This window comes from Gavialis gangeticus, unplaced genomic scaffold, assembly GCF_001723915.1.
Source record: "Gavialis gangeticus isolate Ggan-Ray unplaced genomic scaffold, GavGan_comp1, whole genome shotgun sequence".
Taxonomy (NCBI): domain Eukaryota; kingdom Metazoa; phylum Chordata; order Crocodylia; family Gavialidae; genus Gavialis; species Gavialis gangeticus.
In genome coordinates this window covers 66,021,138-66,021,398 of record NW_017728992.1, presented here as the reverse complement: position 1 = coordinate 66,021,398, position 261 = coordinate 66,021,138, and positions in this window count along the sequence as shown.

Genomic DNA, 261 nt, shown 5'->3' with positions numbered 1-261 from the left:
TGGAAGGCGAAGGCAGGACCAGCCCTGGCTGCCTGGCTCCTGCCTGCAGCCGCTGTTGGGGATTCCAGGCGGCGGCAGTAGCAGCAGCAGCAGCAGCAGCAGCAGCAGACAGCTCCTCTCTGAGTCAGCAGCAGGGACAAGGCATTGTGCCTCGCTGAGCTGGCAGCCCCCAGCCTCTCCTCCAGCTTGGCTTCCAGGCAACCAGGGCTGCGAGAAGAAGGGGAGCGGAAGGATGCTGCCAGGCCCAGGGATGCTGCCAGC